This window comes from Equus asinus, chromosome 5, assembly GCF_041296235.1.
Source record: "Equus asinus isolate D_3611 breed Donkey chromosome 5, EquAss-T2T_v2, whole genome shotgun sequence".
NCBI lineage: Eukaryota > Metazoa > Chordata > Mammalia > Perissodactyla > Equidae > Equus > Equus asinus.
In genome coordinates this window covers 76,853,751-76,877,216 of record NC_091794.1, presented here as the reverse complement: position 1 = coordinate 76,877,216, position 23,466 = coordinate 76,853,751, and the positions used below count along the sequence as shown (strand labels likewise).

Genomic DNA, 23,466 nt, shown 5'->3' with positions numbered 1-23,466 from the left:
ACTTTATTGCAGAGCGTGGGAAAGAAGGAGCAGGTGTGTGAATGACCAATGGACAGACGGTTCACACACCGAAGAGATTGGGAGCACAGAGTGATGGTGGTTACACAGAGACTCAGCAGGCTGACTACTGGCTCCCCGTGGTGTCCATGTCCGAATTCCTGGACCCTGTGACTGCATCCTGTTTTACCTGAGTGGGGCCTGTGCAATCACAAAGGTCCACATAAAAAAGAAGGCCAGGTGAAGACAGAAGCACAGACACATTTGAAGATGCTGCTGGATTTGAATATGGAGGGGGCTCCAGGAGCCAAGGAATGCAAGGAATGCAAGGAATGCAGCTCCAGCTGATGGAAAGGCAAAGAGAGGTTTTCTCTCCCAGATCCCAGGATGTCAGGTGGCCCTGCTTACACTTTGGTTCTGGTCCAACAAAGCCATTTCAGACTTTTGACCCCAGACTGTAAGAGAAGAAATTTGCATTGTTTTATTACGACTTCAGTAAATTAGTATAGCAGCAAAGGAAACTAATAGAGGGACAGACAGGCAGACAGAAAGGGAAAGAGGGAGAAGGCAGACAGGCTGGACGACAGGCAGGTGATGAGGAGTTAGGTGACAGTCAGAGCTGCAGGTGAGTCAGAGACAGACAGACACACAGGTAGGGAGCCTGGAGAAAATGAGAGAGAGAAGGGCGACAGGGTGATGGGCAGGAGGCAGGAGATCAGGTAGGCTGACAGGTGGGCAGAGAGAAAGCAGAAAGTGGGCAGACAGGCAGGGGCAGTAGAGAGCGACAGGAAGACAGGATGGCTGCAGGGGCCCCTCAGAGCCCATCGTTGTCCCCACAAGGGTTAGAGGAGCTTCCTGAGATGCAGGTGGATCCCATTCTTGGACTTCAACACGATTCTTGGAATGGGAGCAGGGACTCTGGAGGGATCTGGTGACAGCTCAAAGCGGAGCAGGGTCAGGGCCACGGCCACTTTCAGCTCGTTCAAGGCAAACTGCTTCCCGATGCAGTTCCTGGGCCAGGGAGGGGAAGCAAAGTGAGAAGTGGCCTCAAACTCTGTTTGGAGTTGGGCAGGCATTGACCACTGAGCTCTAGCCAGGAACAGGGCATTCGGGGCCCTCTTACATGTGGCCCAGCCCCCATCCCGTCCCTCCAGGTCACACACCTCTACCCCAAGCTTTGGTTTACATTCTCCACTTAGCCTCTGACAAAACCTACCTCTCCCCCAGGACTAGCTCCTAAGCGCTACCTCTGCTCTCAGCAGGCCTGAAATCCCGGTAGGTGAGGGTCAGCGCTCTAGTCACCAGTCAAGTAAGTAAATCACTAAAATTGTTATTATGAACTTGTGTGATGCTGGGTCGGTGAGCCGAGGAGTCAAAAGAAAGATTTCTTAGACTCTCAAGATCTGGCAGTAGTGCTCTTTTATTTAGAGAATAGTGTGGAATAGCACGGGGACAGGACCCATGGGCAGGCAGAGCTGGTGCTGCTGCCGCTTCTGCTGCCCCCGCTGGCATGAGGACAGGACCCATGGGCAGGCAGAGCTGGTGCTGCTGCTGCCCTGAGTTGAGGGTTAGGGCTAATTTTATAAGGCATGGGTACGTGACTTATTTTTACTGGAAAAAAAAGAAAAAGATGATGTAAAAAGTCATTAAATGATTTCAGTGCAGATGGGGTCTGGTTATTGTGCGGTCATATAACTTTAGATACGAATCTGGCCGTATAGATCGGCATGTAGGTGAGGATGCCCTGGGCTTCTCTCCCTGGGGCAGCCCTAATTCATACCATAAAAAAAGTCCACTGGGTCATATAGTTTGGCATGTAGGCCAGGTCACCTTGGGCTTCTCTAGCTGGGGCAGCCTTAATCCACATCATTGTGCACTCCCTCCAGAAGCAGTTTCTGGTTTCACAACATGGAAACTAGGTCAGGGCATGGTAGGGGGTGGGCTGGGCTGCACTATCAGACCCTCACCCTCTAGGGGGACACACAGGGACAAAGATCCCAGAGAGAGAACAGGATGGGGCTGTGTGAGGACGTCAGAATGGCAACAGGGAAGCTTCCTGGAGGGTCCACAGGTGAGCGGCCCTCGGCTTGTTATACCATCTGCCTCCCTATCCCCCTCATGCCCTCAGTCAACCAGCTTCTGTAGCCTTCCAATCTAGTCCAGAAACGTCCCCCCTTGCCATCCCTCAGTCTCCTCACCTGGGCTCTTCTGTCTGCCTGCCTCTCCTGTGTCTACACTGAAGCCATGCCCAGCTCAGACCCTCCTGGCCCTCCATCATGGGAAGGACTTGTCCAAATGCCTCAGCTGGCACCAAAGCCCTCTGTGGGTCACTGCCTCACTCACCTCTTACCTGTCCAGCTCCACTTCCCAGCTCAGCTCTTGTTGAGATCGCTGAGAATGCCTCCCTCCACCTCTGCCTGCCACATGCTCAAGGCTAAGTCCAATGACAGCCGCCCTCACCCCTCTGCTCGCTCTACCTCTTCCCCCCAGGCCCCCAATTCACCATGAGTATTTTACTCAAGGACACATCACCATCCTGTGCCCAGGACGGTGCCAGGAACACGGAGCATCCAGCAATCTGCTCTATGAGTGAATGAGTGACTGAAAGAAAGAATGAATGAAGGATGTGTGTCTTGAGTAGAGGTAGTATTTGTTTCTTGACTGTGAAGTCTTGGAGGCAGGGACAGTGTCTTTCATCTCTGTGTTCCCATCTCTCAGCACAGGACTTGGCACACAGAGCCAGGCTTAGTACATAGTTTTCTAATTGAATGAAGTTAATTGAATTTGAAAAAATCCCAGAGTGGCAAAAAATAAAAGTAGACATTAGTTCTGACCTAGACCTTGAACTTCCTAGTGCTTTCCTGTCCTCTACTGGTGGCCACAGCCTGCAGCCCATGTCTATGAGGAAGGACCCTGTTCTAGGAGAAACCAAATCCTAGAGCCAATTTCGGTAAGAGCAATTTGCTTAAAGCCTGTTCTGTGAAGGCTGATCCACCATTTGAAGAATTCACAGATTATGGATTCAGAAAAAACTTGTTTCTGGTAACTACTTACAGTGTTTGTGGAAGTTCCTGTTTCACAGGATGATTTCAGCAGCCCTGGAGGATTTTCACAGCAGCCGCTCTGGAGTGGACTCGTCCAGCTCAACAGCTGTCTCGAGTGTGCTTTAGATTTTACACACCAGGAAGCTTTCGAAGGCGTGTGTCATACACAGAATAGTGGATCTTCTCTCAAAAGCAGTGGATGGTCCTCATTGTGATGCTTCTTGCCAACGTTGGACCGTGTAGACTCTGGGACCATAGCATATAAAGGAATTCATGTAAAGAAATTTGCCTACTGGAAAAGTTGTCATCGTTGTGTGAATATTAACATGCAGTCCAATTCTATTGGGATAGACTGAAAACATAGAGAAGACACACCTTGGGGTGAAACTTTCTTCCAATGGCTACTGTAACCTTTCATGTATATGGCTGGACAGTTCAGACAAGGAAGTGACTGGAAATCCACACACACGGGAACATCACTAAAACAGTGAGTGGCAGATTAGAGAATTAAGGAGAAAAGACCCTGAGCTGGACTGCGCATGTGAGAAGAGAGAAACCAGCTGTTAAGATGACTCATAATTGAGAAAAACAACCATCTGAAGTTTAATTTTCATGAAAAATTCTAATTCTGAAAAGTCATACTCCTAAAGTGTGGAAAACACCAGAATACACTGAACTTTGGAACAGCCACTGTCACTGATTGTGGCAGCCACTGTGAAAGTCAGTGGGTCAAAGTCCCTGTGGCGTGCCCAGAAATGCCACCTTTCTCTTGTGCAGAGACACACAGCTCCTTCCAAACACACCAACATACAGGGACATAATGCAGACACCATATGAACGTAAGAGCTCACAAATATCGGCTGTGCACCCAGTGACACTCCTCCCTCAAGTATTGGACATCTCACCTTGATCCTCCTGAGAAGGGCCCGAAAGCGTGGCTGTGTTGAGCGGACCCAGTACAAACTGGGAAGGATAAAACACCTGCAGAGAGAGCCCCAGGACCAGGACAGGTGGGGTCAAGTCCCTCCTTCCAATCCAAGAGGGGACAGGACTGCCTGAGTGGGAGTGGGAGGAGGTGTTGGTCTGGAGAGATCACCCCATCCCTTCCTCCCATGCCCATCACACCTCTGGGTTCGGCCACACCTCTGGGTTGTAGTGAAAGGCATAAAAGGAGAGCGCAATCATGATTCCTGTGGGGCAGAAGGAGAAGAGAGCAGACTGATCATATACATGTGGTGGGTCCCTGCCCCTGTGGCAGGAGGGGGCATGTGCATGCAGGAAAGATGTGAGAGCCACTTCCCATCACTCTGAGTGGAATGAGCGTGCTGCAAGAGAGGTGGGGTGGACACGGCAAAGCTCATGTGCACAGATTAGGAGGAGATAACCAGGACCCAGGATTGAGAAGCAAGAAAGAATTGGGGGCTTACTTTTTGGAGCAACTCAAATGACAACTCATGTTTATCAGGTGCCATCCATGAGCCCTTGGGGGGGGAGGTCTATGCATTAACCCATTCAATCCTACATCCATCCTGCAGGAAAGGATCTCGTAGGCGCATTGTTCAGATGAGGCACCTGAGCCTCAGAGAGACTGAGCGAATTGCCTATGATCACACAGGTAGGATGTGGCAGAGCTGGGCTTCAAATCCAATGGAAGGTGGGCCAGAGGGTTGTCTCCAACTGTGGCAGGGGTCTCACATCTGGTAGTCAGCTGCTCTCTGCCTGTGGGGGTCCTCAGATACTGGGCGATCTGATCCATGACAGTGGATTCCCTGATCTCCCTCATTTGCTTAGATCCCATAAGGAAAGAACCACATCTCCCCCGACCCCTGTCTGATTGTCTCTCCATTCCTCATATCTCAGGGAATTTGCATATTAGGGCTAATTACCTAGCCCACATTCAGAGGCTAGCATTTGTTTATTGAATTTTGCTGGGTTCAAGGTCTGTGCTAGGCATTTAATATACCTCATCCTAACTACAATGTAAGTATTGCTTTTCCTGAGGGGAAAACAAGACCCAGAGAGGTTCAGAGCTGCTCTAGGACACATAGATTCCTGACCTTCCTTGTTGCATTCTTGCAGAGTGCTCAGGTTAGTGAGCGTGATGAAGTTCACACCTCTGGGTAAGGGGCATCCATCAGGGAAGGTAAGGGGCTTGCTGAGCTCTCTGCCAATGCTTGGTACTGGTGGATAGAGTCACAGTGCCTCCTTGATACACATGGAGATGTTGGGCATCGGGTCCACGAGGCCCCTGAAACCAAAGCCCATCCTGAAGGGCAGGCAGGGTCTGGGTAGACCAGAGGCTCCTCTAGCTGAGTGGGCAGGGCTCTCCTGTCTCTTGAGCACTCACTAGCTGATGGAGGCGCCATCCCCCAGGAGGCTCTGGATCTCCTCCCGGCACCCGTGCTGTTGCTAAGGGTGCGTGGCCAGAGCAGAAAAGATCCGGAGATGCCACTGGCTGTGGTGTCTTGACCCTCAAACATGAACATGTCCACCTCAGCACGAGGTCCTTGTCAGACAAGCTGCTCCCATTCTCCATCTGGGGAAGGCACGGCAAGAGTGCAAGATTTGCCCCATCTTCTGCACTCGTGTGCAAAGCCTCAGGCCTCTCCTACACACACTCACTCTGGCAGTGAGGGGGATGTCCAGGAAATCCAAGCGTCTCTTCTTCCTGCTGACCTTCTCCAGCTCTCCCTCCTTCTGCAGGTGAGCCTTCCTCAGCTTGATCCCTCTGTCTGTAGGGCTTCAGAAGAACATAGTGGAAGGCTGGGGTCAGCATCTGCTGGTGCTGGAAGCACATCTGCCCATTCAACAGGAGCAAACCATACCCTCAGCATGAGATGGGTGTGTGTGTGTGAAGGTAGGAAATGGGATCAGAGTGACGACTGGGGGCAACTTGGCAGGAACCAAGGATGTCACAAGAAGGCTCATCATGGACAAAGACAGGAAAGGCCAGTACATTTCAGGACTGAGAGTTCCCCCAAATGGCTGGCACATAGGAAGTGATTGTGACAGCTGTGAGATAAAGGCTGAAAAAGACTATGGGCGGGTCGTAGATGGACTTCAATAAAAGTCAGGCTGAGATCGTCTGTGAGGACTGAGAAGTGATGTGGAGGAAGCTGAGCTTCAGGAGGGCTCTCACCACCATTAGGAAGGGGGAGGATCTCGTTACAAGGAGAGAAATGACACTTGATCCACAGATGAGGGTGACAACATGGTGGCGGTGCGCCTGGTGTTCTCTGTGAGTCAAAGAGATAGCTCCTGGCAAACCGAACTGGCAGGTGGACTACAGTCCTAGTTAGACAGACTTCCCAATCCAGGGTGCCAGGAATCTGCGATATCCTTGAGACTTTGGGTCTGAAAGGTAAGGAAGGGCATTACAGGAGGCTGGAGGGGACCAAACAATGCCTATGCCACCTCTCACTTGCCTCCCATCCCTAATTGTGTCTGTCTTGATAGTCTGTGGGCTCAGGGGCGCAGACTCAAGTGTCCTAGCAGCAGAACATCCTCACGACCAGGATGGTGAACCTGCCAGAAACACAGGCTCTGTCCTCAGTGCCCGAGAAAAGACAGAAGCCTGTGGTTTTCCTCCAATTTGTGGCTTAGCCATCCCATGAGAGAGGATAGCCTATTAGAGATGCCAAACCCGAGTCAGTGTGCAAAAGACATTGTCTTTCAGATATGGGGCAATTTATGTAACAGATCATCTTCACTTGGTTAAAAAGGAGAGAAAGAAAGAAGAAAATAAGAAATTCAGTCCCACAGAGCTCTTTAAGCCTTCAGTTTAGGTAAATAGTATAGGCCTTAGGCTGGCTTCTTTGCTGGGAGGATGCTTGTAAGAGTCAGGTATTGGAGGCTGAACTGCTAGTCTCTTCTGGAATTTCACTGACCCAGGGACATGGACCCAAGGGAGAAGAGATGCTCCAGCCAGGATGCAGGTTTTACTCTCACCTGATCTCCCCAGGATCACCTTCATGTAGTCAGGGTCACAGCCCAGGAGGGTATCCTTATTTCCCCACAGTTTACCTGTAATATCTGTGATGTCTGTGAGGCAAGCTCGCTTCTCTACAACCAGTGAGGACAGGCACCCGGGAACTTCTCTACCCATTTCATTATCCGTTGAAACTCCTCACCCTTTTCAAACTGTCCCCAAGGGAAAGGTAAATCAATAAAACCCTTCTAGTTCCAGGGCTGGAGTGGGGATGAAGGGCAGGATGGGCACAGGGAGATAATTCTAGATCTACCAGCAGAATGGAGAGCTTCGAACTGGTTCACACGACCTGGGCTCTGCTCCAGACTGTCGGCTGTCCAAAGTTTGTCCTGAGGCCAGATTCTGCCTCATTGTTGGTGAAGCTGTGGGCCCTTACCCTGAACTGCCTAGAGAAATTAGGTCAGGCATGGACTCCATGGTGTACAAAAATTTTTCACAGACTTAATATATTACAGTTATTGGTTGAATTGTGTCCTCCTAAAATTCATGTGTTGAAGTCCAAATCCCCAGTACCTCAAAATGTGACTTTATTTGGAGATGGGGTCTTTACGGGGGAATCAAGTTTAAGTGAGGTCACTAGAGTTGGCCCTAATCCCAAATGACTGTATTTCATACAAAGGGGAAATTTGGACACAGACAGACATTCATTGAAAGAAGATGATGTAAAGAGATGGATGGAGAAGTGAGTGATTTACTAGCCAAGGAGACAGCCTGCAGCAGATGCCTCCCTCCCTGCCTGCAGAAGGAACCGACCCCACTCATTCCTTGATTTTGGACGTCTACTCTCCAGAACTGTAAGACACTAAATTTCTGTTGTTTTAGCCACCCAGTTTGTGGTACTTTGCTATGGCAGCCCTAGGAAACTAGAACAATTATGTAATGCTGAAGGCAAACCCCAGTAAGGGATGGTTTCTTACTTGATCCTGTTTCACTGAAGAATGAGGAAACTCACTGAAGGTTGAAGGTTATGCCCAGGTGAGCTGCATTTCAACCCAAGCTTGCTGACCGCAAGGTGACCTTCCCAGAGGTTCTGAAGGCTCCGTGGGTGTCTCCATTATCACATTTCACCTCGATGTTCTCATTGCTGCACACCGTATTGGCAAACTTACCTCTAATACCTGTGATCTCTGCGTTCTTGGGGCCAGCACGCAGCATGGTTCATAGGAATCATGCCTGATTTTTCAAAGAAGGAATTAGTACATGAAGGATTGAATGAGGACATGTAGGACAGTGAATGAGTGAGTCTTGATTACAATTCTTGTTGCAAATGACATATAATCTTGAGCTAACATAAGATAAAAAAGGGACAAAAGATATCTGAGGATCCAGGGGTGTCTCATGGAGCCCAAGGGCAGGGGGTAGCATGAGTGCGGAAGGGACAGAACCAGGGACTGGAGAGCTTCCAGGACTGAGTCTCTCATTCTTTCTCTCTGTACATGCGTGCATTCATGCTCTCAACAAATAGTTATTGAGGCTCTATCTTGTTGCAGAGATGTTTGTAGAAGCTGGTGACATAGCCATGAATAAACAGACAACAGTCACTGTCCTTGTACAGCTGGGTCTGTGTGGTGGAAAAGGGTCCTCCTGCCCTCCTGGGGTTGGCACATTACCATCCTACCACATGTCATGTCTCAGTGGCCCTGTGACTCCTACTCTGAGAATGTGGTTGTAATGTCACAGCCAAGGGGTCCCTCTGCTACAATCAACTGTGCCTGGGGTTGAACAGGGCTTTCAGGGGCTCAGTCTTTGTGGGGGAAGAGATCTCAGAGCAGGTGAGCTGGACAGATATCCCAAAATGTTTTTCTACTGTCAATGGGAAAAAACATGAATGAGTAGACGAGTAGCTGGATTCACTCATTCATTTATTTGACAACTGTGTGTGGAGAACTTAATTTGGGTCAATTGCCATCCTCATCGCTGGAGATTCAACAGTGAACCACTCAAGACCCTGCTACCATGGAGCTTATGTTATAGTGGGGGTGGGGGTGGGGGTGGGGGTGGAGCAGACAATCCTGCCCTTACCTGAGAAGCATCTTGCTTGAATTACTTCAGAAGGCCTCTCTGTGGTCCAGGTCGTGTCCATCACTGGTGCCGCCCTTCTCCTTGGATGCAGTGCAGGGACTGACCAGTGGGAGCCTCTTACCACACCAGCTATGTTACCTGGTCCTCTAGGATCCCCTCATAATGGCCAAGCAGTGGCTTGGGGACCCTTTTGAGCACAGCAGCATGCCTCCTTTCTGATTGCTTGGTGCCCAAGAAAGTCAGCTTCCTGAAAACCCTGCCCCTGGACAATGTCATTAGTTCCCCTCAGGGACCCCAAGGAGCTAAACTGTGTTCTGCCTGTCCATTCTGCTCTCTGGGCCTTTCTGGTGCCCACTGGTCTGTCAGCCCTCCTGTCAATGGCTGTGGCTGCTGTCTGTCCATGAGCAGGTCTGGCCAGAGCCAGTTGAGACTCTTGCATCAGAGATGGTGCCCATGGTGGTAGAGGCAGTAACCGTGTAGGCAAATACGCATGTCCCTCTGGGCTCCAGGCTGGGGCCACTTGGCAGGCAGTGCTCCACTGGAGCTGTCCTCCCCTGGCTGCTCCTGGGAACTGCAGCCACAAAGGCACTTCCCCAAAGGGAGACACAGGAGAGTAGGCTGACAGGTGATAATGGGGCCACAGGCCATGCCAGATGGATGGGCTCTGCTGACAGGGCAGCCATGCCCGGAATAAGAGGGAGGACATGGGGAAATACGGGGCTATTTGGATCCCAAAGTTGTGAGTTCCCTTTCATAGTTCCTGCTGGATTTCGTCCCTATTTAATGCAGTGAGTTTGTTAAGCCTACAAAATGCTTGTCCTTCACAGGCATTAATATTATTTGAAATCATAGAAATTAGAGTGAGTGGAACTGTGACCCTTGTCTGTGCCAGGCCCCATTTGAAGATTATAATAACTCACTTGAGTACCAGTGTAGTCATCACTCCCAATTTACAGATGAGGAAACTGAGGCAAAGCGTGGGCATTCAAAGTATGTGGCAGAGCTGGGATGTGAATGCAGGTAGCTTGGCAACAGAGCCCATAGGCTTAACTGCCCCACCTGTCACTTGACATCTGGCCTGAAAGATTAGCTTCAGCCTAATTACAAGGGGCATTCTAATTCCTGACTCAGCCAACAAGAGAGGTATTGAATAAATGAGAATCTCTGTTAGAAGAGCAGGAAAAATTGGGCTGCAAGGTCTGTGAGGCCAGCAGAAGGTGAGAGGTGACTCAGCAGCAGGAGGGCGCACGTTATGTAAAGAGCGATGATCTGCTTCCTGGGTCTACCTATCAGCTCATGGCCATCCGTGTCCTGAGGAAGTCACTGGAGGAAGTTTTACTGGTTCTGTATGTGAAGTCCTAGCTCAGAAAGGTGACAACTGCATCAACAAAAGGTCACAATTTCTCCAAATCAAGAAATCATCTGGAGTCATCAGTACAACCGTTTGCGTGAACAGACTGGGCTTTGGCTGTCTCTCTGTGGCTGCTGTAACAGTTCCCGTCTGGACTCCCCTCTGCTGATCATCGCCTGGCCTCCTTCTCGGAGAAGAGAGAAGCCTCAGCTCTCTGCAACGCCCCACCTCCTGAGGCTTGTTCAGTCCACAAACCCCTGGTGAGCCCTTATCCATGAGGCCCCTCACCATGCTCTGTGCCCTCCACCTCAGGGATCAGTGCTAACAGAGCTGCCTGGGGAGGCACCGTCTGTTATCCAACCTGCAGGCTACTCCTTGCTCTGTCACTCCACACACCTGGGTCAAGCATCCCTATTTGTCACGCTCTGTGCTGGGTACTTGGGCACAGGAAGGGGGACGACATCCTCAACCCCAAGGAGCTCACACTACAGGGGTTTGGGGATGAGAGCTGGGAGGAAAACAGACTCTGTTTAGTGGTGCAACTCAAATGTCAGTTCTGCTTACATTCGCCATCCTGGAAACCTTCTCACTCACATGTGCCAGTGACTTCTCAGGGTTTTATCAATGAAATCACCAGTGTGGAAAATTCCCCAGTCTTGGGGAAACCACCCAAGTGTTGGCCCCCTACACTTGACCTCACCCTCCTAGACTGGCAGGTGAGCCTCTTTTCTTGTGACCTGACATCTTAGATTCCTGGCTATGGTTTCCACAGGGTAGGAACCCACAGAGTAACGTCTGTGTTATGGCCAGGTAGAGGGGTTTGGGTTGAGTGACTTGGGCAGAGAAGCATCTAGAAGTCTGTTCTTTGAGAACAGCTGAGGGTGCTTGGCCTGGAGGAGGGGAAACTCAGGAATGAAGAGTCACTGTCCAAAAGTGCAGGGCTGCCAGGACAGCCTGCGGATCTACCTAAGGAAGAGATGTCTGACAGACCTGAGAACACCAGCACGGGCTCCCTGTGAGGGAGTGAGCTCCCTGGACTGGGATGAAGACCAGAGACCTGAGAGGTAAACTGGGTTTCCCCAGGGACCATGTGCTCATCACACAAGAAGGCCCCATTTACTCCTGACTTGCTGTTTCGCCCACCTAACCTCTCACTCCCATCATCCTTCTCCTTTGCTCTACCTGATGACAAGTGACTCATCACACAACCAATGGGACCAGAGTTCTTTTCTTTCTCCCCTAAATCCTGGGCTCCTGTCCAACTCCAGGGCAAGTAACTACTTAAATCCCTTCGGGCCTATCTTCCCCTAGTTCTATGATACTTTCCATCTCCCTCTGTTTCTGCCCCTGGGACTCTTGGATCCTGACCCTTTCCCTTACTTGGCAGGGACTTTTCACCAACACCACCTGGGGCAGTAGTGGAGAGGGCTTTGGAGTCAGGGAGTCTGGCTCTGAATTCTGGTTGTAACTCTTTCTTTCCCTCCCCGAGTCCTCAGTTTCTTCTGTATGGTTTGGCTCATAATGCTTGGTAATCGTCGCTAACATTCAGAGAGCACTTGCTATGTTCGGGGCCCTGAGCAAAGAACTTGGTGTTTTCTCTCACAATAACTCTACACAACAGACTTTTTTAAAAAAACCCCATTCTACGTGAGGAAACTGAGGCACTAAGAGGTTCACTGCTTGCCCAGCGTCACCCTGTTGGTAAGAGGTGGAGCCAGGATTGCACCCAAGGCAGTCTGACTCCAGAGACTTTGCTGTTAACCGTTAATGTAGAGATATGCTTGTTGTGTTGAGCTTCCGGTCCATACATGGCGGCCCCCGAACTTTCCAGGGGGCGTTTCCTGTTTGCTGTTTTAGCCAGTGTTTCCAAGCAGCAGGAGAGTGTTTCAGGTTGTCAGCTCCACATTTTGGCCTTAATGCGAGCCTTGCTATCCAGGGCAGTTATGAGAAAGTATCGGGTTAAACATGTGGCTAGATGTATCAGTCATTGAAAATGATGTTTCTAGAGGATTTTTACCGATATGAGGAGGGCTTATAACAAAGTGCTCCAAGCAGAATGTACAACTGTGTGTAGAGTATGAGCTGAACTCTTAGAAAGTGCTGGCCGTGGTCAACAGTTATTAACCAGTAAGTATCTTTCCCATCCATTTGCTGTCCACACACACAAACCAAGGACTCCTTGATGGTGGTAACTAGGTCTCATACCTCCTTATGCTCCCATAGCATGGAACACAGCACTGTGCCTACTGACGGTGCCGAGAAATACTTACTGGTTTGATGATTGAAGGAAGGAGGGAATGAGGAAAATGTTGGACAGCTTGGATCACCATCCTGAACAGACCAGGTTCAGTTCTGGGTGCCATATTTTCAAAGGAAATTAGTATTTTGTTCCTGGATGGTTCCTGGTTCAGTTTCTAGGCAACAGAAAGGCAGAATTGGGGGGCAGTGAATCTCCAAGGCGGCAGCTTGAAGCAATTACTCCTGTGGGTCGATCAGCCAGTCACTTCCTGTTTTGGTTTGGTAAAATTGGGTTCCATGGTTCTTGTGCAGGTGAATATCCAGTTTTCCCAGCATCGTTTGTTGAAAGGACTGGCTATTCCTCACTGAATTGTCTTGGCATCTGTGCTGAATATCAATTGACCACATATGTGAGGGTTTATTTCTGGTTTCTCTATTTTTTCCTTTTGCCCATATGTCTATCCTTATGCCAGTACCACAGTGATTTGATTTTATAGCTTTGTAGTAAATTTTGAGATCAGGAGGATTTCAGAAAATCAGAAACAAAACCAACTTTCTTCTTGTGATTTGAATCAGTTTTGACTCTTTGGAGCCCGTTGAGATTCCGTATAAATTTTGGAATGGGTGTTTTTATTTCTGTAAAAAGCATCCTTGATGTTTTGATAGGGATTGTATTGAATCTGTAGATTGCTTTTGGTAGTATTGTCATCTCAACAATATTAAGCATTTCAATCCATTAACATAGAATGTCTTTCCATTTTTTGAGTCTTTAATTTCTTTCAGCAATGTTTTATAGTTTTCAGTGTACAAGTCTTTCACTTCTTTGATTAAATTTATTCCTAAGTGTTTTTTTGATGCTATTGCAGATCGATTTTTAAAAGTTTTCTTTTCAGGTTGCTCATGGCAAGTATACAGAAACAAAACTGATTTTTTGTGTGTTGATTTTGTATCCTGCAATTTTGCTGAATTTTTTGCTGGTTAGCTTTTCTTCATTCTTTAGGGTTTTCTTCATATAAGATCATATCGTCTGCAAATGCAGATAATTGTGCTTCTTCCTTTCCAATTTGGATGCTTTGTATTTTTTCTTCTTGCCTAATTGCTCTGGCTACAACTTCCAGTCCTATGTTGAATAGAAATGGTGAAAGTGGGCATCCATATGTTTCCTGATCTTAGTAGAAAAACTTTCAGTCTCTCATCATTGAGTATGTTTCTAGCTATGAGTTTTTCATAAACAGCCTCTAGCATTTTGAGGATGTTCCCTTCTCTTTCTAGTTTATCGAGTGTTTTTTATAACAAAAGGGCATTGAATTTTGTAAAATACTCTTTCTGCATCAATTGAGATGATCACATGTTTTTTTCCCCCTTCATTCTATTATTGTAGTGTATTACATTGATTGATTTTTGTATCTTGCATTCCAGGAATAAATCCCATTTGTTCAAGATCTCTAATCCTGTTAGTATGCTGCTGAATTTGGTTTGCAAGTATTTCGTTAAGAAATTTTGCATCTGTATTCCTAAGGAATATTGACCTGTAGCTGTCTTTCCTTGTGTTGTCTTTATCTGGTTTTGGTATCAGGATAACGCCAGCTTCATGGAAAGAGTAAGGAAGTGTTCCTTCCTTTTCAAGTTTTTGGAAGAGTTTAAGAAGAGTTGGGGTTAATTCTTCTTTAAACATTTGATGCAACTCACCAATGAAGTCATCTTGTCTGGGCTTTTCTTATTTGAGAGGGTTTTGTTTACTGATTCAATCTCCTCCCTAGTTACAGCTCTTTTCAGATTGTCTACTTCTTCTTAAGTCAGGTTGGTAGATTGTGTTTCTAGGAATTTGTCAATTTCATGTAGGTTATCTAATTTGTTATATATAACTATTCATGATATTCTCTTATAATCCCTTTTCTTTCTATAAAATCAGTAGCAATGTGCCCACTTTACTTTTTGTTTTTGTAATTTGAGTCATCTCTCTTTTTGAGTCAATCTAGGTAAAGGTCTGTCATCTTGTTGATCTTTTCAAAGAGCCAATTTTTGGTTTTGTTGATTTTTCTTTACTGCCTTTTTATTCTCTCTTCTATTTATCTCCACTCTATTCTTTTTCTTTCTTTCCTTCTGTTTGCTTTGGGTTTAGTTTGCTCTTCTTTTTCTGATTCCATAAGGTGTACATTTGGGTTATGGATTTGAGGTCTTTCTTCTTTTTTAATGGATGTGATTACAGCTATAAATTTCCCTCCTCTCACTGCTTTCCATGCACCCCATAAGTTTTGACATATTGTGTTTTTGTTTTAATTTTTCTCAAGGTATTTTGTTATTTCTCTTGTGATTTATTTTTGACAAATTGGTTGGTTGTGTGCTGTGTAATGTCCATATATTTATGAATATTTTAGTTTTTCTTTGCTATTGATTTCTAGTTTTATTTCATGTGATCAGAAAATATACTTTGTGTTATCTGAATCTTCTAAACTTATTAAGACTTGTTTTGTGGCCTAACAAATGGTCTATCTTTAAGAATGTTCCACGTGCACCTGAAAAGAAGTGTCGTTAGGTGGAGTGTTTTGTATACGACCTTTAGTTCCAATTGGTTTATAGTTGTTCAAAGCCTCTATTTTCTTCTTAATCTTCCCTCTGGTTGTTCTATCCATGACTGAAAGTGGGTTGTTGATGTCACCAACTATTATTGTAGAACTGTCTATTTCTCCCTTCAATTCTGTCAACTTTTGATTCATATACTCTGGGGCTCCTTTGTTAGGTGTGTATATGTGTATAATTGTTTTATCTTCTTGCTGTATTGAACTTTTATCAATATATAATGTCCTTCTTTGTCTCTTGTAAACTTTTTGAATTCAAAATCCATTGTGTCTGGCCACAATATAGCCACTTAAGCTCTCTTATGGTTGGTTACTATCTTCGTGGAATACATATTTCATTCTTTCATTTTTTGTTGAGGAAGATTAGCCCTGAGCTAACATCCATTGCCAATCCTCCTAGTTTTTTGCCGAGGAAGATTGGCCTTGAGCTAACATCGGTGTCCATCTTCCTCTATTTTTTTCTATGTGGGATGCCTGCCACAGCATGGCTTGATAAGAAGTGCATAGGTCCACGCCCAGGATCTAACCTGCAAACCCTGGGCTGCCAAAGCAGGACCACGTGAACTTAACCAGTGGCCCACCGGGCTGGCCCCTTTCATTTTTTTACTTTCAACAGTTTTGTGTTCTTGTGTCTAAGGGGTGTCTCTTCTAGACAGCATATAATTGGATCCTGTTTTTTTTTTTTAAATAATCTAATTTGTCAACCTCTGTCTTTTAACAGGAGAGTCTAATTCATTTATATTTAATGTGGTTACCTACAAAGAAGGATTTACTTCTGCCTTTTAGCTATTTGGTTTTTGTGTGTCTTATATGTTTTGTGTTCCCCAATCCTCCATTACTGCCTTTTTTGTATTAGGTTTATTTTTTGTAGTGTGCCTCTATGAATCTCTTCACCTTTCCTTTCATGTATATTTTTAATTAAATCTTATAGAGATTTTCTTGGGGCTTACAATGAACATTTTACACTTATGCCAGTCTTATTTGAATATTACTAACTTATTTTGATAGCATATAAACACTGTGCTCCTGTACATCTCTGCCCCACCCCCTTACGTGGTTGTCACAGATTATGTCTTTATACATTGTGTTCCCATTAACATTGATATATAATTTTATTGAACTTTCCCCTTAAATTACTTAGGAAAAAGAGAGAAATTACAAACCAATAGAAAAGTACAGTAATACTAATCTTAAGACTTACCTATGAAGTTACCTTTAACAGCATTCTTTAACTATGTTTCATGTCTTAAAGTTATTGTCTAGTGTCTTTTTATTTGAGGCAGGGTGACTTTTTTTGGTGCTTCCTGTAGGGCAGGTGAACTGGTACTAAATCCTTTCAGTTTTTGTTTATCTCAGAATGTCTTAATTTCTCATTCATTTTTGAAGGATAATTTTGCAAGAAACAGAATTTCTGGTTGTCATTTTCTTTCAGGACTTTAAATATGTTGTCCCACTCCCTCTGGTCTTCATGGTTTCTTTCTTTCTTTCTTTTTTTTTTAAAAAGATTGCCACCTAGGCTAACAACTGTTGACAATCTTTTGTTTTTTTTTCCTGCTTTATTTCCCAAACCCCCCTGATACATAGTTGTATATCTTAGTTGCAGGTCCTTCTAGTTGTGGGATGTGGGACGCCGCCTCAACATGGCCTGACGAGCGGTGCCATGTCTGTGCCCAGGATCCAAACCCTGGGCCACCGCAGTGGAGCGGGCGAACTTAACCACTCAGCCACGGAGCCGGCCCCTTCATGGTTTCTGATGAGAAATCAACTGTTAGTCTTACTGAGGATCCCTTTATGTGATGAGTCATGCCTCTCTTGCTGCTTTCAAAATTTTCTCTCTTTCTTTGGGTTTTTATAATTTGACTATAATGTGTCTCAGTTTGGCTCTCTTTAAGTTTATCCTATTTAGAGTTCATTGATATTCTTGGATGTGTGAATTCATATCTTTCATCAGATTTGGGAATTTTTTGGCCATTATTTCTTCAAATATTTTTTTCCTTCATCTTTCTATTTCTCTCTCTTCTCCTTCTAAAGTTTCTATAGGCATATTTTGGTGTGCTTGATGGTTTCCCACAGAGCTCACACTCTATTTCTTTTCATTCTTTTATTTGTTTGTTTCTGCTTCTCAGACAGGATAATTTCACGTCTTATCTTCAAGTCTCTGTTCTTTCCTGTACTTGCTTGAATCTGCTGTTGAATCCCTTTAGTGAATTTTTCTTTTCAGGTATTGTCCCTTTCAGCTCTAGAATTTCTGTTTGGTTCCTTTTTATAATTTCTTTTTTTGTAAAGATTTTATTTTTTTCCTTTTTCTCCCCAAAGCCCCCCGGTACATAGTTGTATATTCTTCATTGTGGGTCCTTCTAGTTGTGGCATGTGGTTTGATGAGCAGTGCCATGTCCACGCCCAGGATTCGAAGCAATGAAACACTGGGCCGCCTGCAGTGGAGCGCGCGAACTTAACCACTCCGCCACAGGGCCAGCCCCATTTTTATAATTTCTTTTCATTGGTATTCTGCTTTTGTTCAGACATCATTTTCCTGATTTTATTCATCTCTTTGTCCATAGTTTTCTTTAGCTCTTTGAATATATTTAAGACTGTTGATCAACATCTTTGACTAATAATTCCAATGTTTGAGCTTCCTCAAGAATGGTTTATATCATATTCTTTACTGTGGGTTGGCCCTATTTTACTGTTTCTTTGTATGTTTTGTAATTCATTTTTTTTTTTTAGGAAGATTACCCCTGAGCTAACATCTGCTGCCAATCCTCCTCTTTTTGCTGAGGAAGACTGGCCCTGAGCTAACATCTTTGCCCATCTTCCTCTACTTTATATGTGGGATGCCTACTGCAGCATGGCTTGCCAAGCGGTGCCATGTCCACACCCGGGATCCGAATCGGTGAACTCCAGGCTGACAATGCAGAACATGCCCACTTAACTGCTGCACCACTGGCCCATCCCTGTTTTGTAATTTTTTGTTGAGAACTGAAAGTTCCGACTATTATGTTGTAATAACATGGAAGTCTAATTCTTTCACTCTCAGTGATTACTTGCATTTTGCTTTTGAGGGCTGGAACCATTTTTCCTTTTGTGTCTCTTCCAAACTATTTTTGCAAACTGTGGTTCCTTGTTGTGTGTGGTCAATCAGTTGTTCTCCACTGTCTCTGTGTCCAGCCAATGACCTGACAAATATTTCTTTAAAGTCTGGTGACAAGATGAGGGGGTGGGAATAGATCCTGCTCTTTAAATCCCCTCTTAGCTGGGAAACCACTTCAGTCTGTGAGGCTAAAACAATTTGTGCTGGTCCCTCAGCATCCAATAGAAGCAACCAGCAACCCAATCATGCAACTCCAAATCTGGGAGGACACACCTTATTTCCCACCCCGGCTCCAGCAAGCTGCACTGGGAACATGTGCACCGTCCCCACAGCCACCTGCCCTGGGTTGGGGAAAAGGAAGTGGTAGCCATTAGTGCAAAAAAGCTCAAACTGACTGGAATTTACCAGTGTCTTCATCAAGCTCTCCCTTGGATGCTGCACTTGTTCTGGCAGACTCAGAGTTCCCAAACAGTGGCTTCAGATACCTCCTGCCAGTTCAAGTGCTGTTTCAGTGGAGATATGGACTCCTGGAGCTTCCTTCTTTGCCATCTTCCCTAATGTCGCTCTGGCAAATGGTCATCCAAACCCAAATGTTTGCCTGCTTTTCCCATCTGAGGGAAAGCACAGAACTGTCAAGTTTCTCTTCAGCTGGGAACCTTGTGTATCACCACTTCCTATGTGAGTGTGAATCAGAGGCTAGTTCTGAGAAAGTGAGATTCTCTTTTCTCAGTGCCTAATGCAGTGGTGGCACATAGCAGAGCTGCAAAAATAAATGTCGACACCACATTTGCCCAGTGCGTAACCTTTCTAAACCACAATCACAGCTACTCCTCAACTTACCAGGTGTTATTAAGCTCATTTTACGGACAAGAAAACTAAGGCCCAGGGGCTGGCCCCGTGACCGAGTGGTTCAGTTCGCGCGCTCTGCTGCAGGCGGCCCAGTGTTTCGTTGGTTCGAATCCTGGGCGCGGTCATGGCACTGCTCATCAAACCACGCTGAGGCAGCGTCCCACATACCACAACTAGAAGAATCCACAATGAAGAATATACAACTATGTACCGGGGGGTGTTGGGGAGAAAAAGGAAATAATAAAATCTTAAAAAAAAAAATAAGACAACAATGAAATTTGCTGCATAGATTGACTCTTCCTTTGGAAAAAAAAAAAAGAAAAGAAAACTAAGGTCCAAAGATATTAATTGACTTTCTCCAGGTCACAAAGCAAGTCAGTGTCAGAGTCAGGACCAACACCTCAGATCTCTAACTGCAGTTTTGCTACTACCTGTCTATCATTTATTTAGCATCATACTATATTCTCGGCATTGTACTAAATTAGCTTCCTTAATATTTATGCTACCCTGCCAAGTGGGTGCTTGGAACAACAACTGTGAGGAAGCAAGGGCAGCAGGAGTTGGGCAGGGGGAGAATATGGACCGTGATGCACTTGAAGGCAATTTCATGATAAGCACTGAATCTGGGGTGTCCTTTAGAGTTGTCCTGAAAGGAGGTGAGGGGAATCTACCATTGCACCTCCATGCCAACCTCTCATTGGCTGCAGGCTGCCCCTGATTGACCAGTGTAAGCTTGGGTAAGGCTGGTTCATGTGGTCCCGGGAATTTCCCAGAGAGGAACTCAGATGTGAGCCATCGGCAGGTAATACTCTTGACAGCTGGGGGAATAAGTGCCTCAGTCCTGAAGGGGGATCTCAATGGTGTGACATAATATTCTCTATAATCCACCTTGTTCACTTGCTTCATATGTAGATTCCTTGGGAAATTTAGAAAAGGAAGGTTAATTAGATGACTATTTGTGGTCTCAAGGCCACAGGGCAATAAGTAGGTTGTGTATTGCCTCCTGGAGGATGGAACCCAATCCTCAAGGTATTGTCTCCAAGTGGAGCCTCAGATACACCCTCAAAATTTCCATCACCTTTTCAGGACAGAAACTTTTTGATGGGCAGTACGTGATGAGCCAGCAGATCCCATGGTTGTGTGTTCACTGCCTCACCTCCTTTCCGGTAAAGCAGGTCCCATGGTCCCAGGTGATGTTATGTGAGATCTTGTTTTAGTAGGTCAGACACTATGTAACGCTTGGGCAGTGGTGTTATCTGAAGCCCTGCAGGCAAGAATGGTAAACTCATAACTGGAACTGGGCAAATCCAGTTAAGATTAAATTCTGGAGTTGGTCAGGGGAAATCTGGAGACCCAAGATTTTCAACTGCATTGACTTAGATGTCCCTATCTCATGGATTAGGGTCTCCTTCTGCCCAGTTGATACCCTGACCTGGTGTGGCAGTCTTGATGAGGCTGAAAGTTCAACCCTCTCTGGGGCTCTGTTCTTCCTGGAATTAGGTCCTGGAGCTGATCTTCAGTCTTTGTGCCCTCTGGCTGCAGCTGGGCATCCCAGCAGAGGGAAGCAGCTTTGAGCCATAGGAGCCAACACAGGGAGGAGCTTGGAGAATGAGAGCCTTGGTTCTGCAGCAGGATCCTGAAGGTGAACCAGGGCTTCTACTGCAAGTCCTATGAATTAACACTGTAAAACGCCCATGTTACAACAGAGGAAACTGAGTCTCCAAAGAGGCAAAGCTACTTGCTCAAGGCTGCACAGAGGGTAAACAGTGCCCATGATTTGAAATCGGTTTGTGCTGAATAATGAGCCAGGGACCTTACCCTATATGCTATATTGTCTTGGATGTGTTTGCCAAGTACGTCAGCTCAAACACCTGTTTCATTACTTGGACAAAGCCCTCAGTTAACTTTTGGATTCCTTTCTGCGGTAGGCAGAACAACAGGCCCCCAATACGTCCACGTCCTCATCCTCAGACCCTGAGACTATGTAGCCCTACATGAGAAAAGGGCTTTGCAGATGTGATTAAGTTAAAGACTGTGAGCTGAGGAGATTCCTGCATTATTTGGGTGGGTCCCATCTAATCACATGGGTCCTTAAAAGCAGAGACCCTTTCCTGGCTGTGCTCAGAGGGAGATGTGACTCCAGAGGAGGGGCGGAAAGATGCAGTGTTGCTGGCTTTTGAGATGGAGGACAGGATCCATGAATCAAGGAGTGCGGGTGATCTCTAGAAGCTGGACAAAGCAAGGAAATGCATTCTCCTCTAGATCGTCCAGAAACAAATGCAGCCCTGCTGACACCTGACCTTACCCAGTGAGACCCATGTCAGACTTCTGGTCTACAGAACTCAATGATGATAAATTAGTGTTACTTTAAGCCACTAAGTTTGCAGTAATTTGTTACAACAGCAATAGAAAACTAACACACCTTCCTCTGGGATTATTCCTGCCTCCTCCATCTGTGTAGCTTTATAAGGCGCTCAGTCTTAAGTGACAAATCTTGAGGTCCTCTCCACATAAGCAGAACCAGATGCCCACCATGAAGCTGACTCTCTTTGTCCTCTGACAGTCCCCTGATTTGTAGGGAGAACAGATATCCATTTACCTGGGACACCTCAGGGAGTATTAGGACCTTTTGTTTGTGAGGTTTGGCAGGAAGTGTCCCACTCCCAGTCAAAGCTCTTTAGACAGACAGGTAAGGAAAGGACGAGTGCTCCACCCTCAGCTGCACCATGGGAAGGGGGAGATTAGGGGATCGACAACGTGGTCCCGACAGGCTCAGTGGCAGGGAAGGTCAGTGATTCCCTTGAAATTAAATTACCTCGTGCAGAGGGAGGTTCTAGACTGGGCACTATGCTCAACGTGAGGACTTAGGAGATTGTAGCGGAAGGGATGATTTTTGCCTCGGTTTGTGGCTGGTTAGGGTAGCTTTTCCTGGTGCAGGGCTGGAGGAACAGTGGCTCAAATGGGGAGAGGGTGCCAACTAAAGGGAACTGTGACCTTGGCCACCCCCTACATGGGGTCCCTGCCTGAAGCTTTGGCAGGACTTGTGGTCTCTCAGCACTGCTCCCAGGTGGCCTTACAGGCAGCAAAACCAGTTTCCAGCAGTGGCACCTTGTGGCAGTGAGAACAATGACAGTGGCTGAGGCTGAATCAGCTGGAGGCCTTGAGTATGCTACCTCCTTAGGGACTGAGTAAGGCGCTGGGGGCAGGGTGTGTGGGAAGAAAGGCCTCAGAGGACCTGGCTGAAGCTGTGCCAATGGGCATTCCTGGTATGAAATGGATCCCTTGCCTTATTTCCTGTCATCCTCTACTGGCTGTGAAGTTTCTGCTGAAATCTTCAGAGCCCATGCAGTTGGGTAGGAGATGAATTCAGAAAGAGTCAGATATGCACAACTCACAGGCAGGATTCTAATGGAATTCTGCAGTAAAAATCCATATTGGGCCTTGTTTCACCACACGCCCATCTGGGCGAGCAGTGTGGGATAGGTTGCCGAGAGACCAAAGGAAAGCCCCAAGAGATGGTGAATGAGACATATGGGTTTATTGGGATTTACTTCCAGGGAAGATCCAGTGGTGGCTGGCTGAACACCAAAATGCACCCGCTACCATCCCATAAGAGAAGCTGGCTTAAGTAGGCAGAGGAACAAAATCTGTGTGCTTGCCAAGAGGGATCGTCCCTGTATGACCTGCGTTCCAAGACCAGACGCCCCCTCAGGGCCTCCGTGTTCCCTCAGACTGTAAGGGTCTTGGTGCTAACACCCCCATGAGAAAGCAGCTGGGTTGGCCAAGCCAAGGACTCTTATCATCCTGGTGCTTGCATTTAGCTCAGACAAGGAGCCTCAAGGACACATGGTCTTTAAAGGGGCACTCCAGCTAATGCCCCATAAGGCCTTTACGAGACACTGGAGAAAGTATGGGGAGGTTTCCCACCAATCCTGAAGGGGATCCAATGTGCCCCAGACCCTGGTCTAGTTCAGGCTCCTGTGGGCCCTTTTAGGTCAGTATATCCCAGAGCCCAGGCAGCACCACCAGATTACCAGGGGCTTCCTTCTCCTCTCTTGCTTCTGTGACTTCAGTGTCAGCTACACTCTCCACCCTCAGGCCCTTTCTTGAGCAGTCCAAATATTGTTTTTGTTTTCTCCCTGTTTCTCAACTGTGCTCCCTTTTGGGGGCACACATCATCTGACTCCCCCATCCAATCCTTTTCCGTGGCTTCCATGGTGGAATGTCTCATAGCACAAAATTTAAACGTGCGGTCTTGCTCCATGAACTCTGTAAGACTGTGGTCTGATATTCTCATCTTTCTTCCC

The 23,466-nt window shown here is 46.5% G+C and overlaps 1 pseudogene; it reads right to left on the bottom strand.

Moving 5' to 3' along the window:
• On the bottom strand, positions 1-8,184 carry LOC123285422 (cytochrome P450 4A11-like; annotated as a pseudogene).
• Positions 8,185-23,466: the final 15,282 nt, after the last annotated feature.